Genomic DNA, 19,252 nt, shown 5'->3' on the forward strand with positions numbered 1-19,252 from the left:
ATGGGGAAAATTAACAAGGCAGGAAACAACAAATGTTGGAGAGGATGCGGAGAAAAGGGAACCCTCTTACACTGTTGGTGGGAATGTGAACTGGTGCAGCCACTCTGGAAAACTGTGTGGAGGTTCCTCAAAGAGTTAAAAATAGACCTGCCCTACGACCCAGCAATTGCACTGTTGGGGATTCACCCCAAAGATACAAATGCAATGAAACGCTGGGACACCTGCACCCCGATGTTTATAGCAGCAATGTCCACAATAGCCAAACTGTGGAAGGAGCCTCGCTGTCCAACGAAAGATGAATGGATAAAGAAGATGTGGTTTATGTATACAATGGAATATTACTCAGCTATTAGAAATGACAAATACCCACCATTTGCTTCAACGTGGATGGAACTGGAGGGTATTATGCTGAGTGAAGTAAGTCAGTCGGAGAAGGACAAACATTATATGTTCTCATTCATTTGGGGAATATAAATAATAGTGAAAGGGAATATAAGGGAAGGGAGAAGAAATGTGAGGGAAATATCAGAAAGGGAGACAGAACGTAAAGACTGCTAACTCTGGGAAACGAACTAGGGGTGGTGGAAGGGGAGAAGGGCGGGGGGTGGGAGTGAATGGGTGACCGGCACTGGGGGTTATTCTGTATGTTAGTAAATTGAACACCAATAAAAAATAAATTTAAAAAAATAAATTAATTAATTAAAAAATAAAATAAAATAGAATAAAATTTTAGGGTTGCAGAATATGTCAATTTATAAAAATATTTTGTTTTTCTATAATCTAGTAAGGAATAATTGGAAATTAAAAAAAATTTAAATGCCATTTATATTCCATCAAAGAAATAAAATATATGAAGTATATTTGAGGAAAGGTATGCTAGAAAGCTGCATTAAAAATTACAGAACATAGCTGATAGGAATTAATAATAACCTAGAAAAAAACTTTAAAAAACCATGATTTTGGATGAAAATAGGTTTATATATTTATTTATTTTATTTAAGCTTTATGCCCAACATGGGGCTTGAACTCGCCACTCTAACATCAAGAGTCACATGCTTTATTGAGTGAGCCAGCCAGGTACCCCTCATTAAGGTAGTTTAATATAAATCAAATCTCTGTATCCTTTATTTTTTTTAACAGAAATTAACAGGTTGTTTAAAGAATTTATATAGGAATATAAAATACTTTAAAAGGCAAAATAACTTCGTAAAGATAACAAAATGGTAGTATTTATTGTATCTAATTTCAAAAGTTAATGTGAGTGTTGGCATACGAATAGATAAAATTGATCTCTGAACAGTATAGAATGCATAAATAGATCAAAGACTTCTAAGCAATTTAATCAGGAAATGAAAGTCTTCAACAAATGATACCAGAAAGCTGGATATCTGCATAAGAACAACAAACAAAAAACTTTGATTCCTACCTCACACTATAGTTTAATGTGAAATATATATATATATATGCTGTCTGTGTTCTCCAGGATATTGAATGATTCTTGTCTCACATTTGGCTTTTCATCCGTTTTGAGTCTATTTTTGAACACACACAAATTTTTGCAGGAAAATTTAATGTGAAAAAATATATATAACATATATTAAATATTATATATTATATATATAATGAAATTTTTAAAATTAGACCAAGGGAAATATTTTATGCCATTTGTGTGGGCAAATAGATTTCAGGACACAAAATGAATGAGAAACAGAATGGGAGCATCACAGTTTAGGAAATATATATGTATATGATACAGAACTTATTCAAACTACATAAAAACCTTCTAACACGTGATAATGGGAAGATAGTCCATTAAACATGGGTGAAATACTTGTCTAGATATTTCACTATAGAAATATATGAAGAGCCAGTAAGTACATGAGACATGTTAAACATACTTAATCCTCAGGATATACACAGTGAAAGCACAATCAGATACCACTGTATATCCAATATAATAACTAAAATTTAAGTCTGACAACATTGAATAATAGTTTTTTATTATCAACCACTCTCATGCATAACTGGTGGGAATATAAGATAATAGAAGCACTTTAGAATACTGTTTATGAGTCTCTTATAAAAGTAAACATCGTAGAAGAAACTCCACTTCTAGTACTTAATCAAAAGAAATAAGAATGCATACACACACACAAATTTTTTTTAAATGTTTTTTAAGGGCAACCGGGGTGGCTCAGTGGTTTAGCGCCGCCTTCAGCCCAGGACGTGATCCTGGAGACCCAGGGTAACAGTCCCACATCGGGTTCCCTGCATGGAGCCTGCTTCTCCCTCTACCTGTGTCTTTGCCTCTCTCTCTCTCTCTCTCTCTCTCTCTGTGTGTCTCTCATGAATAAAGTCTTTTAATTTTCTTTTAAATTTAAATTCAATTAATTAATATATAGTGTATTATTAGTTGCAAAGTTAGGAGTTCAGTGAGTGATTCATCAATTTATATAAACCTAGTTCTCATTACATCATGTGATCTCCTTAAAGCTCATCACTCAGTGACCCCTCCCCAACCTCCCTCCAGTTTCTTTCCTGTGTTTGAGATATCTCCCTCTGAATTCATCTTATTTTATTTTTTTCCTCTTTCTCTATGATCCTGTTTTTTTCTTAAATTCCACATATGAGTGAGATCATATGATAATTGTCTTTCTCTGATTAACTAATTTCACTTAGTATACCCTCTAGTTCTGTCCACATCATTGCAAATGGCAAGATTTCTTTCTTTTTTTTTTTTTTTGATGACTGAGTAGTATTACATTGTATATATACACTACATCTTCTTTATCCATTCATCTATTGAAGGATAGTGTGGTTTCTTCCATAGTTTGCCTATTATGGACATTGCTGCTATAAACATTGGGATTCAGGCACCCCTTTGGATCACTATGTTTTTATCTTTGGGGTAAGTACCTAGAAGTTCAATTGCTGGGCCATAGGGTAGCTCTATTTTCAATGTTTTGAGGAAACTCCATACTGTTCCAGAGTGGCGCATCAGCTTGCATTCCCACCAACAGTGTAAAAGGGTTCCCCTTTCTCTGCATCCTCGCCAACATCTGTCATTTCCTGACTTGCTAATTTCAGCTATTCTGATTGTTGTGAGGTGGTATCATTGCGGCTTTGATTTGTATTTCCCTGACACCAATTGATATTGAGTGTTTCTACATGTGTCTATTGGCACATGTTTTCTTTGGAGAAATGTCTATTCATGTATTCTGCCCATTTCTTGATTGAATTATTTGTTCTTTGAGTGTTAAGTTTGGTAAGTTCTTTATTGATTTTGGATACTAATCCTTTATCTGATAAGACATTCACAAATATCTTCGCCCATTCTGTTGGTTGTCTTTTGATTTTGTTGACTATTTCCTTTGCTGTGCAGAAGTTTCTCTATCTTGATGAAATCCCAATAGTTCATTTTTGTCTTTATTTCCCTTGCTTTTGGAGATGTGTCTAGCAAGAAATTGCTGTGGCCGAGGTCACAGTGTTTGTTGTCTGTGTTTTCCACAATTTTGAATGATTCTTGTCTCACATTAGGCTTTTCATCCGTTTTGAGTCTATTTTTGAACAACACAAACTTTTGCAAGAAAGATCATATCAGCATTGTTCATACTAGATCCAATGGAAAAAAACATCCAGATATTCTTTGGCAGGTGAATAGGTAAATAAATCATGGCATTTTTATAGAATGGAAAATCATTCAACATTAAAAAAGAATAAACTACTGAGTCTTTTTAAAAATATATTGTCTTTATTTATTTGAGAGAGAGAAAGCATGAGCAGGAGGAGTGGCAGAGGGACTAGTCAACTCCCTACTGAGCAGGGAGCCCTGCAGGGGGCTTGATCACAGGACTCTGAGCTCATGACTTGAGCCAAAGTCAGATGCTTAACCAACTGAGCCACCCAAGCGCCCCTACTGAGTTTTGAAACATGGATCAATCTCTGAAACATTATGCTGAATGAAAAAACTAGACACACAAAAACACTAAATGATTCCATTTATGTGAGGTTCCAGTGGGTGATACTGAACTAATTTGATAGAATTCAGAACAGTAGTCACCTAGGACCAGGGTTGGGAGTGATGGTGATGGGAGGCAGGTAAGGAGGGCAGTTGGAATACAAAAGAAGCACAAGAGAACTTTGTGGGGATAATGGAAAGATACTATATATTGATTGTGATAGTGGTTACATAAGTGTGTATATTTGTCAAAATTCAATGAACATTCAACTTATAATTGCACATTTCACTGCATTAAATGATATCTCAATCTAAAAAAAATCTGAATAGAAATTTAACATCTTTGAATATAATATATATTCTCTATACCTATAATGCCTGCCCTTAAATGTTTCCTGGATAAAAGTTGTGGAGTAAATTGTAGTCAATTAAAATAGTATATGACAGTTATATCTTTTAAAAAATATACTTTACTTTCTTTTCCCTGTTGATGAATTTAAATAGTCACTATATAAGATAGTGGTTATTTATAATCAGTGACACTCTTTTCATCTCTAAACCTATGAGATTTACAGTGATTAATGTTCAAAGATATTTGAATGACTTTGGGCTGACCCTAGCCTATCAGCAGTGATATCCAGTGATCAGCATGATTTCTCAACCTGTAATCCATCACCTTGAGAAACATAGTACATGATGCAAAGCTGATTTACTGTCACAGCCACTTCAGCACTTCCCCACAATCCCCTAAGTGGAACTTCCAGAAGATTGATAGAATAAAATATGTTGAAGCATATACAAAAACTGAATCTCACAAAACAATTATTTTTAAAAAGAGAAATTAACTAAATTTTTCATTTTTAAGTAAAAGTGCCTAATAGAATTTTTTTGAAATCATCTTAATTTGTTAATCCATTTCTCATTGACATTATTAATTTTTTTCTCCTCTATCTCTATGTATTCATGAAAAAAAATGTAAATAAGTAGCTCTACTGTCCTGAGGGTAAACCAGTAAAAATGTTTAAATATTTTCTTCCACAAAACTTATATGTGGAGGCAGCAGAACATAGTGATTAAAAGCACACCATGTAAAGTAGGACTGCCCAGCCATGCCACTTTATGATATGTATTTACCTAACTTTCTACACCTAATTTCCATCACATTGAAGAGGTGATAAGTGCCTAGTTCACAGAGTTGTTGTAAAGAATAAACGAGAAAATGCATATATACTAAGTCTAGTGTCTGAAAGAAATTAGGCACATAATGAATGTTAGGGTTTATCATTTTATGTATCTTTTGTTTGTTTTCAGGTTTTCAAGAGGTTCCTCTGGTATGTTAACAACATGACTCAGAATCACAGGCTCATTGAAAATGTTGATGTTACATTAGATTCTTCACATATAACGTAGATTAAATGATATTTGTGCTCAGACAGGCAGATTTAAATGATATTCCATAGAATAAGTAGTTGCCATAAATTACCTGGCCCACAAAAATCACTTTTGTTTTGCTCACTGATGATTCCCAAGTGTCATTATGAACAATTATTGTAATATAGTAAATCTCATTGCCTATACATTGTAATAAGTATTTCTGAATAAATTGAGATTTGGGGGCTCTGGAATTTGTCTACACTAGTAAAAGTTAACATTTTTTACTACAAATGTTTTTAAAGTTTTTTTAACAGTGAAATAATCTAAATGAATTTATTGTAAAAATATGCTAAAATTATTTTGTTTATGAGCTTTCAAAGCTTGGTCTTTGATTAAAAATTGCATAATAACTTTTAACCGGCTTGCTATGAATATAATGTTAGACTAAAATCATTTTCCTTTTAAAAGAAACCGTTCAATCAGAAGAATACTATCAACATAAGGAATCAAGAATTCATTAAGATCTTTTACATAGACCCTCACAAAAGCACCATATAGTGCAAAGGCAAAAGGATTTGCTGAATTCCATACTTATATCACTGCTCCATAGTTTTATTTTGTTTCCTACAGTGCCTCTCCACTTGCATATATATGCCAAAAGTATATAAAATCCAATATGACAAAAGTTGAATTCTTTTTTTTTTTTTTGGATGGTCATCAAGAGGACATGAACCCCAGTTGACCAACAAGCTGGACATAGGCAGCTGGAGACTCATTACCCCTACCCTTAACATTGGGATTATTCCTACCCATTATTACCATACTAGCAGCCATTTTTAAGAACATAGCCTTGACAAAATAATTTATTATTGATACCATCTGAATGATATATGTGACTGAACCCAGTTAAGGCTTTTATATAAACTTTTGAGATAAGGTGGGCAGGTGTGGAGATCTACTTTCCAAGATAAGACAGGCTTCATATATAAATTCCCTTGCTTATTAAGACTTCCACCTACTAATCTGGAGTGAACCATCTCTCTCTTGGGTCTCTCATGTCCTCTCCATATGGGAGCCAGCTTATGAACCAACTCTTCGCTCAACAAAACTTATCTTCCACTTTTTTCTTATCCAGCTAACTGTCCAATTACCCAGACAGGAAACTTGATATCTTAGATAAGCTTCTTTCTGTTATCCCAAACATAGGTAACTCCAGGCAATTTTACATTGGAGAGCCTTTGTAGTTTCCCATTCTCTTCCCCTTCCATTACTCCAGTTCCAGCCCTTGCCTTTCTTGCCTAGATCATTGTAAAATAGTTGGATAGTATTTAGTATAGACATATTCTCAACTATAAATGAAAATATTTAACAATTTAATTAAAATATGTAAAAATTTTTAAAATAAGACATATAATTTATGCTGCTTGTATAAAAAGTAATAGAAATATGTGAATGTGTGTTATGTGGAAATGGACATTTCCAGACATTGGAAATGTCTGGAATGACATATATCAAGCTGATGATAATGATTACTTGGGGGAGGAGAACAGAAGTCTTGACCTGAGGAAAGTTGAAGAAATATTTTGAGCAAGACTCTTTGTTGTATGATAATTTTTACCATAAGAGTCTACAGTCCAGTCTGTTAACCAACCTCCAGTTCAACAGTTCACTGAGTTAACTAACTAATGTCTTTTTCAGACAATCATATTGAGCTATGGTCATTACTCACTGAGTCTTCTCTTCTAGCAGGCCATTCTCTACCGTGCTCAGATAATTCTAATCCCATCTGTTGAGTCATTTCTTTACCTGTTTTGCCAGTAATCTTTATTGTAATTCTATAACTCAATTGCATATTATGTTAAAAGAGAAAATACGGTTGCAAAATAGTTATTTCCATGAAAAATAAGCTGAATATTTTGAAAAAAACTCAATCTCAATGGAAATAATTTCTTTCAAATTAGATATGGGCAGTTCAACTATTAAGAAATTTTATAAACATCTAGAAAGTAGTTTCAATCTTAGCTGTAGAAACTGAAACAGAAAGCACTGACCACTATGGACATGGCTGATGCCGATAGACAAAGGCAGCTCCACAGATAGAAAAGGCCTTGGAGGCATTCTTAAGTTTGAGGAATTAATGTGCATTTATGTTTTAACTCTAGACAAAATGTTTATGGCACATGCTTATTTTGATTTATGATGTCTCTCTAGTGATTGCTGCAAATAATTAGCAGACTTCCAAACCAAACTATGTTAGATAAACCAATTATATGATACATATTATCTCAACATTTGATATCAATTTTAAAAATATACTGATAGTAATGCTCAGTTTATGATTTATTTTTTTTTCAGTTTATGATTTAAAGTGTTGTACAGCCCTTATTTTTTACTAACTTCATACAAATATAATTATTGACAATCAACAGAAGTTTCAATGCAAGAATGTCAAAATATCGAGGATATGTTATGAGACTGAAAAATATATTTGGCATATATTAAACTATATTTATCATTTTCACCCTTGATTTTATTGATTGAAATATTTGGAATACATTTATGTAATTAACCTCTATAATTAATATAAAAATAGCTGATTGGGGGGAAGGATAAGAGCAGAAGATTTAGAATCTATATTTTTGCTCATTTTATTTTTTATTTTTCTTTTATTTTGAAATAATTTTAAATTTACAGAAGAGTTGCAAAGATAGTCCAGAGAGTTTCCATATCCCTTTCACCTGGCTTCACTCAATGTTAAAAATGTACATAATTATGACACATATAAGGACACAGAATTAACATTGTTAAGATTCCATTAATTAAACTACATGCTTTATTTATATGCCATCAGTTTTTCCACTAATGTACCCTTTCCTGGTCTGAGTATCCAATCCAGGGTATTATGTTGCATTTAGTGTACAGTCTTTTTAGTTCCCTGGTATCTGTGACAGTTTCTTGCTTTTTCCATGTGTAGACTGGGATTATAATTTTTAGAGAAAATTCCCTAGAGGTAATGTCCTCTTCATTACATTACGTCACGGGGTACAAAATATCAACATGATGTTCACTTAGATCACTTGGTTAGATGCACCTCCAGGTTTCTGAACTGTGACATTGCTATTCTCTTTTTTCATGCTCTTTGTGAAAATGAGTCACCAAGCACAGTTCACATTCCAAAAAAAGGGGAATTATGCTACCTACACCTGTTGGAGGGAGAAATACCAATGTATCTGTGGACATGTATAAAAACCACCACAAAAATTAAGGAGCTGCCTACCATCAAAAACAGTAGGCAGCTAAGCTTTTATTAAAGTTTTGTGTCCATTAATTTTAATAACATTCATCAATGGAAATTGCCTGCAACATTTATTTCCATCGTAGTCTAATGATGATTTTCTGTGCCCTTCACCCTTCTCCGTGTATATTTTAAAATATTTTGCAAGGAAAAGTTATCCCTTCTAGTCCACTCATTTATATCAGTGTAGACTCATGGATATTTTATTTTATCATCAGCTCATATTCCAGCCTGTTATTTATTTTGTTGTTAAAACTTTTCTAGGGAAGCCCGGGTGGCTCAGCAGTTTAGCACCGCCTTTAGCCTAGGATGGGATCCCAGAGACCTGGGATCTAGTCCCACAATGGGCTCCCTGCCTGGAGCCTGCTTCTCCCTCTACCTGTCTCTCACTCTCTCTCTCTCTCTCTCTCTCCATCTCTCATGAATAAATAAAATCTTCAAAAATAAATAAATAAATGAATGAATGAATGAATGAATAAATAAATAAATAAATAAATACTTTTCTAACCTATTCCTTTATGATTTCTTTCAGATTGGCTCGTGTGTCTTTCAACATATTCCTGTCCTTTATTCTCCCCTCAAGCACTTTCTGACAAAAAAACTAAAATGAGTTCATACTAATATCTTATTTTCTGATGTAGTGCCAATTGGTTTATTATAGCTTTGCCTCATCATTTGTAGCTACTTTCTTTGACAGTGAAAATCTGGTTCTCATTATTTTCGATATATTTACTTATCTTTTCAATCCTAGTATAATAATTTCAGAGTTGTTGCCCTGTAAATTTGTGAGAAATAAATGTAGTGACTGGAGTGGCCTTTGTGTAGAGTTCTTTTTGTCTTTAGATGCACAGAACCAAGTCAAGCATTGTTTTCCAAAGTTATTCAGGTTGTTCCTTTAACCATCCTTTATCAGGGAGATTATGTCACACATTGACAATGCAGCTAGATAAATCTTTCAAGATTCATATCTCATCCTGGGTTCCTCAGACTTTCTGGTTGACTTTTTAAATTTTGCATGCAGTGAAGTATACTCTTTATTGTGTACCATTCAGTGGATTTTGGCAAATGTATAGAGTCATGCATGCATCACTACAGTACCTTACAGAATAATTCCATTGGCCTAAAATGTTCTCATGTATCATCTTTGTACAAAACATCTCTCCTCTTCTCAAATGCCCAACAACTAGTGATCTTTTTTACTGTCTCTATAGTTGTGCCTTTTTCAGAATGCCATATAAATAGAATTTCTAAATATACGGTTTTGGGAGTCTGGCTTCTTTTGCTTACCAGGAAGTATTTCGAGAGTTCTCCATTTCATTGCCTGAATCAGTGTGCTGACTATATTCCCTTCCATGTTATGGATGTACTCCAGTTTGCTTATCTACACACCTGTTCAAGGATATCTGGGCTGCTTCCAGTTTTTAATGAGTAAGAACAAAGCTGTTTAAACATCCACATAGGCCTTTTTATTTTTTATTTTTTTATTTTTTATTTTTTTTTTAAATTTTTATTATTCATGATAGTCACACAGAGAGAGAGAGAGAGAGGCAGAGACACAGGCAGAGGGAGAAGCAGGCTCCATGCACCGGGAGCCTGACGTGGGATTCGATCCCGGGTTTCCAGGATCGCGCCCTGGGCCAGAGGCAGGCGCTAAACCGCTGCGCCACCCAGGGATCCCCACATAGGCCTTTTTAAACAGGTTTATTAAGATGTAATTCATACATTAAAAATTTACTCACTTAAGTTTACAATTTAGTAGTTTTTAGTATATTCAAAGTTGTTCAATAGTCACCACAGTCAATTTGAGAACATTTTGGTCATGACAAAAAGAAGATCTGGACCTGTTAGCAGCCACTCCCCATTTACTCTCAATGCCTCTGCCCCAGGTAACCACTTATCTACTCCTCTCTCTATTTGTCAATTCTGGACATTTCCTGTAATACATGGTCTTTTATCTGGCTTCTTCCCTTGACATAATATTTTCAAGGATCATCCATATTGTAGCATATATCAGTATTACATTCTTTTTTTCTTGCTTAATACTGTCCATTTAATGGTTATAATACATTTTGTTATCTGGTCTTGATGAGCATTTTGTTGTTCCCACTTTTTGGCTATTATAAAAAATGTTGATATAAACGTTCATACAGGGACACCTGGGTGGCTCAGTGGTTGAGCATCTGCCTGTGGCTCAGGGTGTGAACCCAGGGTCCTGGTATTGAGTACCCTTATCGGGTACTCACAGAGAGCCTGCCTCTCTTTCTGCCTGTGTCCCTGCCTCTCTCTGTGTGTATCTCAAGAATAAATAAATAAAATCTTTTTAAAAATAAACATTCATATACAAGATTTTTTACAGACTTCTGTTTTATTCTTTTTTAGGGTAAATGTGTGAGTTGAATTGCTGGGTCATATGTGAACTTTATTTTTTACATTTTTAAAATATTTAATTAATTAATTTATTTATTTATCCATTCATTTATTTATTTGAGAGAAAGAGAGCACAGGCTGTGAGGAGGGACCAAGATTGAAGCAGACTCCCCACTGAGCAGGGAGCCCAATGTGAAGTTCAATCTCAGTACACTGGGATCATGACCTGAGCCTGAGGCAGATACTTAATCAAGTGATCTACCAGGAGCCCCACAGACTCTATGTTTAATATCTTAAAAAGAAACTGAAAAAAAAAAAAAAAGAAACTGATAAACTATTTCCATGCAGTTGTACCACTTTACATTTTCATCAGTAGTGTATGAATTATATTGGAAGATCCGATATTGTTAATATATCAATTATTCTTAATTTAATCTAACAGTTCAACACAATCTCAATCAAAACCTCAGTAAGTTTTTTGTAGTTATTGACAGACTATTGAACACTTATAGAAATGTAAATAAACTAGAATAGTCAAAAAAATGTTGAAAAAGAAGAACAAAGTTGGAGAACTTACTCTACATGACTTCAAGGCTAACTGCAAAGCTGTAATGATCAAGACAGTGTGGTATGGGCAAAAGGAGAGGCACTAATCAGTGGAACAGAATAGACAGACAAGAAATGAACCCACATGCATTTAGCCAACTAATGTTTTATCAAATGTGTACTGAAAATTTAATGGAGAGTTGCCTTTTCAACAAATGATGATGAAAAATTCTATGTTCATATGCAAACAAATAAAAGGGAAAATCGACCCATACCTCACATCTTACTTTTTTCCCACATTAATATATGATTTCAAGTATTTTTCTTAATTTAAGTTTTAGGTAATTAACATACAGTTTAATACTGGTTTCTGGAGAAGAATTTAGTGATTCATCACTTATATTCAACATCCAGTACTCATCACAAGTGCCCTCCTTCAAATGCATCCCCATCTAGCCCATCACCCACAAACCTCATTCCATCAGTTTTTTCTTCCCTTTAGAGTCTGTTCTGGCTTATTTCCCTCTCTCCTTTTTTTCTTTACCCCTTTTCCATATGTTCATGTGTTTTCTATCTTAAATTCCACATATGAGTAGATCGTACGATATTTTTCTTTCTTTGATTTATTTCTTTTAGCATAATACACTTTAGCTCTATCCACATTGTTGTAAATGGCAAGATTTCATTCTTTTTGATGGCTGAGTAATATTCCATGGTGTGTGTGTGTGTGTGTGTGCACACGCACACCACATCTTCTTTATCCACTCATCAATCAATGCACATTTGGGCTCTCTCCACCATTTGGCAGTTGTTGATAATGCTGCTATAAAAACATTGGCATACCTCACATCTTATTCAAAATTTAACACAAAATAGTAGATCTAAAAGCAATACGTAAAATTATAAAATTTCTAGAAAAAGAAAAGAGGAAAATCTGTGAGACTTCGTATTTGGGTTTTTAGATATAATACTGAACTATAAATCCAAAAAGAAAATATTGATAAATTAAATCTTATAAAAATCTCTATAAAAGTTTTGCTCTTTGAAGAACATGGTTAAGGCAGTTTAAAAGCAAACCATAGATGAGATAAAAAATATATTAGCAAATATTTTGTGGAACTGGATCGGTGATTTTGAAATAATCTTATTGAAGTAAAATTTAAATGATGTATGATTTACTTAATGCAAAATTAAAATTCAGTGATCTTTATTCATAAAAGTATAGATTTTGCAACAATCCAATTTTAGAATATTTCTGTAATCCCTAAATTTCTTTGAGCCTGTTACATTCAATTTTTGCTACGACTAGCAGTACCATGCAATAAGAGTTAGGTACCCCATTTCTTTTTCATAAAGGTTTCATTTATTTATTTGAGAGAGAGAAAGAGCACAAGCAAGGGGAGAGAGGCAAAGGGGGAAAAGCAGATTCCCACTGAGCAGAGAGCACAATGTGGGACTTGATCTTAGGACCCTGGGATCATGACCTGAGCTGCAGGCAGACACCTAAATGACTGAGTCACCCAGGTGTCCTGTACTCTATTTCTATATGTTCACCACTTCTCTGTATTTCTTTAATATAAATGGAATGATACAATATGTAGTCTTTTATGTCTGACTTGCTTCAGCTGTCTATAATATTTTGGAAGACCATCTATCTTATATTTCTGTGTAAATATTTCAATTCTTTTTTATTGCTGAGTAGTGTTACATTGTGTGGGTATAGCATATTATATTTAACCATTCATCACTACTATTAGCTTTCAGTATATAAGCCTAGCATTTTGTTTGATAAATTTGTTCCTAGTATATGATACTTTTGTAAACAAAAGTGTTTTTTAACTTTAATTCCAGAGTGTTAGTAGTAATATACGGAGACATAATTGATTTTTTCTGCTCTGTAATTATATTTTAAATATATACCTTATATCTTATTATCTTTCTAATATATTAATTATATTTTTATCTTGGATCCCTTAGAATTTCTACATAGAAGATTATGTCATTGGTTAATAAAATCAGTTTTGCTTCTTTTTAACTCCTGATGCCAGTAGTTTGTTTGTTTGTTTGTTTGTTTTTAACTATTGCATTTGCTAGAACTTTCAGTGCATTACAGAAATGGTGAGTGCATACATTTTTAGCTTATTCCACATATTAGAGATAAAGCATTCAGTATTTTGTAATTAATTATGATGCTACTGGTAGGTTTCTATAGATGCCTTTCTCTGCCTCTGACCCTTCTATTCCTAAGATATTGAGAACTTTTAGCATGAACTGCAGTAAACCCTCAACTATTGAATCGCTTATATGAGCATCATTCTGTAACTATTTAAAATGCATATATCACTTATTGTTTGCGTGTGAACTGAACAAATCCAATTTGATACATTTTTCAAGTTCTTAAATATACCTATATAATTTTATACTTCTTTTTTTTTTTAATTTTTAAAATAATTGGGACACCCGAGTGGCTCAGTAGTTGGGCGTTTGCCTTTGATTCAGGGTGTGATCCTGGAATCCTGGGATTGAGTCCCGCATCAGGCTCCTTGCATGGACCTGCTTCTCCCTCTGCCTATATCTCTGCCTCTCTATCCCTCCGTGTCTCTCATGAATAAATAAAATTTTTAAAAAAAATGAAAATAATCACAAACTTAAAAATAGGTGAGGTATAGTACAAAGAAAAGGTTTTTCTGTTTTAATAAACCAAATTAAAGCAAATTACGACCTTCATGCCCCATCATTCCAAAATACTTTAGCATATATTTCGTATAAATGAGGACATTTTCTTAATATAATTTTTGACACCAGAAAATTAACACAATATATTATTGTCTGATCCTCAATCACAATTCAAGTTGTGCCAGTTTCCCCAATAATATGTTTTATAGAAAAAGTACCCCATTCAGTCATACTTTGCATAAACCTCTCCTGTCTCATTCCCATGTTGTGTCTGGAAAAGCTTCTGTCTTTGACTTTCATGGTAGTGACACATTTGAAAATCACAAGCCAATTATTTTTAAATTGTCCTTTAATTCATGTGTGTTTGATATTTCTTCAGCAGGAATATCACAGAATGAAATATTTTCTTGATGAAACATTCTATGGATTACAGCATATTTTGTGAAATCATTTGTATTTGGACAAAAAACATTTCCCAGAGTGCTGAAAATTATAATGATGCCTTAATTGTAATCACTGCTTATTTCTCTTTTGCTGTTATCAATTGGGTTTCCATTTTTTTCATCAATAAAGATAAAGACTTCTGAATCAACTATTAATTAGATAGTTTTTAAATATTTTTGTTTCATGCTATGGATATATTCATAAATTAATCAATATCAGACTGTTACAGAATCAAATAAGAACTACATTTTGGATAATAATTGAATAAAATCAATCATATAACATGCATAGTTATTTTTGTTGTTTAGAAATTGTTTCAATTCTTTGTTATTGTTATGAACTCACAGAAACTCTTTATTTCTGGAAATGAAACAATCTTGATGTTATCTCTGCTGGAACTGTTTTAATGAAGTGTCAAATGTACATTTTAACTTTTTGGTAGATTCATCTTAGAAAGTGTGGGAATGCTGAGCAACAGTCCTACAAAGAATTTCTGAATAGTTATTGTTTTCTAACCAACAGCAGGAATAGTCCTAGACAAGAATTATGTACAAAAGAAACCCATTGCTATTGTATAGACTTAAAAAAAAAACATTTTGTTTACTTGGTATATTTCCTGGATGATTTTATGTAGTAAAAAAATAACACCATGTAAACAAACTTTTGCAGAGTTATTTTAATCATGTAAAAGGGAAATTTAAAAATTTTTCAAACAACAAATTTACAAATCAAAATTTATAAAATAATTAAGAATGGTCTCTGGTGTTAGGAGTTAGATATTCCTAATTAATTCAGAAAACAAAATTTCCAACAAGTTCAAAATTACTGTTTCTATTAAAACATACATATGTATACATACTTATATACATTGTTACATGTATATAATATATATGGAACAGAGGCACATATATACCCTTACTCAGTAAAGATACGTTAAGGCAATAATTTATCATTACCAGTGGCTTAGTGTGAAAGTGGGTGTATGTTCACTCACATGAGCTAGCACACAAGTATGTTCAATTTAATGATGGGCTTGGAAAATATAATTATTTAGATCAATGTTTTACATTTACCCAATTAATGTAATAAATTTTAAGCTAATATGTAATTTTTTGCTAAAAACATGAAGTTATACCTAAAATTACACGTTAAATGTCCACAGGGAAACAACAAAATTCAGGCAATTTCAATGAACTGTTCTTTCTACAAAATTTCAAACATTTAGGTTTGTTTTACCAAGATAAAGCCAGATAGTAATATCATTAAAGATATCAAAAAATTGTTAATCCAAGCTCACCCTAATGTAAAATCTTAGCCTTTTTTCTCACATTTGTTAAGTGGAGAGATATAGTACCTATAAAAATAATCTACTCACATTTGGCATATTTGTTTTTATGAGAAAATCTGTGCTGCATTTGTTGGGTGTTTTGGTTTTCTCCGTCTGGTATGCTTTAGCTCTTTCAGATTTCTGGAAAAGTACTTTCCTTATAGGTAACCTAATGGCATATTAGTTGCTTCACATTGCTGAAAATAGCTTGCTTGCTGAACGGATTTAGCTAACACATTTGAATTCATCTCCTATCACATCTATAATCCTTTGGCACTTATCCTTTCTGTTACCATTTTAGCAGTCAGCAATCTTTGGCCAATTATTGCTTTAAAAACATTTTAGCTCTCTTCAACTCTACTGAAATATTCTTTAAGGAAGACTAAGTCTGTCAACCTTTTATATTCTGAAGGCTCAGCAGGTTAAAGATGGGTGGCATTGCCAGGGTCCCTTTCTCAGGGGTAGTCACTATCTTCCATATAGTTAAAAACAATGCCGGTGCAACAAAAATACATTATGAAAGATGCAACTTCAAAATCTTTACTTTTGATATGAATTATATTATATTAAATTCTTCAGATTAAAAAAAATAAAATAAATTCTTCAGATTTTCTCAGCTTTACTCTGTCCCTGACATGTGACTCCGTGGCCCACCTCAACCACTGCCCTGGACCTCTTGCTCTCAGCACTGTTTCTCCAGAGGCCAACATCAGGGCATCCAAGGGCTCTCCTGCTACCATCATTTGGGTGGAATAATGTCTGCTCAGGAATCACCAAGCAGGCCAAGTGAGTTGATATGAAAGTTTGATAAATATCCATGTGACAAATTTTGACCAACGGGAAATAAGAAACAGGGAGCGGGGTTACTGGAAGATAAATTTTCTCTATCCTCCCACAGTGACCTTGCAGCTTGTCTTGAAGTTGTGGCTACTCTGACAATGAGTCATCTTCTTAGCTTCAGTATTTTCCTCATTCACACAACCTTGAAAAGTTGTACCACCATTAAAGCATGAGTGCTTATATCCTTTTTAAATACTGTTTCTTAGGGAAGGTAAAATAAATTGTAAGGGCTGCCTATATTATATTTGCATATGCTTTTTGAAATTGTGTTACAAGCTCAGGCCCTGTCTGCTGATATAAATGATCTACCATTTTGACTATATGTTTAATTATTAATATACATGAATATTTTAGTATGCTAATTTTCATTTGATATATTCACTCAAATAAGCAAATAATAATTGACCCATTATTCAATTATTATTTTTCCTGATTGAAGATATAACTCAATTATAAAGAAACAAATGTGAATGTCTGATTCATCAGGTACACACAGATGTGTCTTATGCTAGTCACAGGAAGCCAGCCTTGGCTCTTGATTCAGAAAGTAAAAATGGTTGCCATTGGAAAAAAAATATAATCATAATTTGATTCCAGTGGTTTTTTTCCCCCCAGTGGCTTTTGAAAGAAAGTTTGTGTTTTGCAACTACAGGTTTCTTCCTTATGTATTTGGGATGTGAAAGATGGTAACATTATTTATACTGTAGAAGTTAGTTTTTCTTATAATCTTAGGAGGTAATCTCAGTATGGTAAAGAAAAGAGGCAGAATAGCAAATAGTCTATAATTTAGTTGTCATTTTAAGAACTTTGTAGGTCCTACACGTTTTAAAAACTTCATTTTACATCACAGAAAATATATTAAAAATTAGCCTCCTAAATATATTTTTTGCTAGAGAAGATGAAATTATTTTTATAACTTGTTCTTCAAAAATATTTTAGTGTGTTTGGTTTTTTTTCAATTCTTTATAAGCAAAGAAGTTCTTCATAAGCAAAAAAGCCGTCCGACTTTTGGCAACTACAGTAACACGTTTATGAATTCCAATAATTAATGAAAGTATATAGCATTAAAATTAATAATATTAATTAATTTTACTTACTGGGGTTTTTTTTTAGTAATTTGGAGTAAGTATATATTTTATATCAATTACTTAATGAAGCCCCTAAAAAGTTCACTGGCTTTGCATAGCATTCTTATATAGGCCTAAATACATAGTAATCATTGCCTCATATTTGTGATGAATAAAACTTATTGAATAGAGTGTAGATTTTAGTTTTAGATTATAATTTGAACAGGTTTTACTCAGGATTTTGTTCATTTATATCTGAGTATTTGCATAAAGGATGATAAAGACCAAGTTCGCACATTGCAGGAGATTACAATAAGGGGAAAAGCTTAACTCAAAATACTATGATCTTTGTAAAGTAAAATTGAAATATTGTTTACATTGAATAAGGCTAAAAGAAAATGTATACGATTTCACTGCCTAATTATTTTCCTGGAAAACCATGGATTTATTCGTAGTTAATTTAGATTTATAGCAGTTAGCAAGAAAGTAGATTATCAAACATATTTTTATTTACTTTTGTAGACTACTGTAATTTGGCATGTTCTGTAAAAGGGCTCATGAAAAAAAGATTTCAGTAATACAGCATAACTATTGCAGATGATTCCTACATCTGAAAGTATTAAAGATTGATAACACAGAAAATCTGAAATGTTATACTATAAATTTTATGGGTTTTGATAGAAAACATTTATGATCTTTTAAGCCTCTGAAAAGCAGCCAAATCCATGAATTCAGTGCTAATTGTTCTCACTCCGTCACTTAGCACTAGCATGTCCTTTACTCAGGCCCTCCCATGTGCAGTCCCATATGCTGTATACAGGCAGAGCCTTACTCCATGTGCTGAGATCATTCTGATCAATCAACTCTACTCCCAGCAGGTAGTGTTCAAAATATGACCCACTTCTAGGAAAAAAGTATGTGAAGTAATGGAAACAGGCTAAGGTTTCTCAGTCTTTGCACTAAGTGGCATTTTGAATTAGATAATTCTCTGTATGGGGGACTGCCCTGTGCCTTGTAGGATAGTTTATCAGTCTCTACCTAGTAGATGCCAGTAGCACTATCCTTTCAAGTTGTGACATATGTCCTTAAACACTGTCAGATGTTCCCAGAATGGGGAGGGGTTGGTGTAAATCTGAACTGAATGACAGCTACAGAATTACCTACATCATGTGGTGCAGGGCTGTGGGCCAACCTGTCATCATTCAAGACAGTTTACACCCTAGTACCCCTTGATTTTATGTGCTTAGCACTTCAGCTTCACACTGGGACTATAGTTGCCTAAGAACACCTTGACTCTGGTCCTAGAATGGTATCAGCTGTGAAGCTATGAGTTCTGGACTCAAGAAACTTAAACTAGT

At 33.3% G+C, this 19,252-nt stretch overlaps 1 long non-coding RNA gene across 1 annotated transcript in view; it reads left to right on the top strand.

Annotated features, from left to right (window-relative positions):
* Positions 1 to 19,252, top strand: part of LOC140631911 (uncharacterized) — a 51,711-nt gene that overhangs the window by 24,180 nt on the left and 8,279 nt on the right. The window contains exon 2 of the long non-coding RNA XR_012029461.1: positions 16,595 to 16,773. This is a non-coding gene — a long non-coding RNA (uncharacterized lncRNA). The remainder of the gene's footprint in view (positions 1 to 16,594; positions 16,774 to 19,252) is intronic.

Source organism: Canis lupus, chromosome 4 (genome assembly GCF_048164855.1).
Source record: "Canis lupus baileyi chromosome 4, mCanLup2.hap1, whole genome shotgun sequence".
NCBI classification, from domain to species: Eukaryota; Metazoa; Chordata; class Mammalia; order Carnivora; family Canidae; genus Canis; species Canis lupus.